The sequence below is a fragment of the Tenrec ecaudatus genome, chromosome 10 (genome assembly GCF_050624435.1).
Source record: "Tenrec ecaudatus isolate mTenEca1 chromosome 10, mTenEca1.hap1, whole genome shotgun sequence".
NCBI lineage: Eukaryota > Metazoa > Chordata > Mammalia > Afrosoricida > Tenrecidae > Tenrec > Tenrec ecaudatus.
Window position 1 is genome coordinate 33,325,001 of NC_134539.1, and position 368 is coordinate 33,325,368.

A 368-nucleotide genomic window follows, 5' to 3' on the forward strand; every position below is an offset into this window, starting at 1 on the left:
AAACTGTTGTTTTGTAAAGCTAAACTATTGATTTCAAAGGATGCGCTTTACATAGAGTTAAAAGATTATCTTAGGGCAATAGTTTCAGGTATTTAGCCGTGGCTCTGGGAAGTCCAGAGTCCCTGAGGATTTCCAGTTCTGTTCTGTGTTTCCTTGATCAGAATTCTTCTATGGAATCTTTGATCAAAATGTTCAGTGATTGTAGCCAGACACCATCCAGCCCTTCTAGTCTCATGAGGAAACAGGCCATTGGTCCTGGAGGCCATTTGTCACACATTCCATGACTTCCCTCTCTTCCTGACTCTCCTTCTCCTGTGGTCATGGTGGATTGATACCAATTGTGTCTTAGATGGCATCTTGAAAGTTTC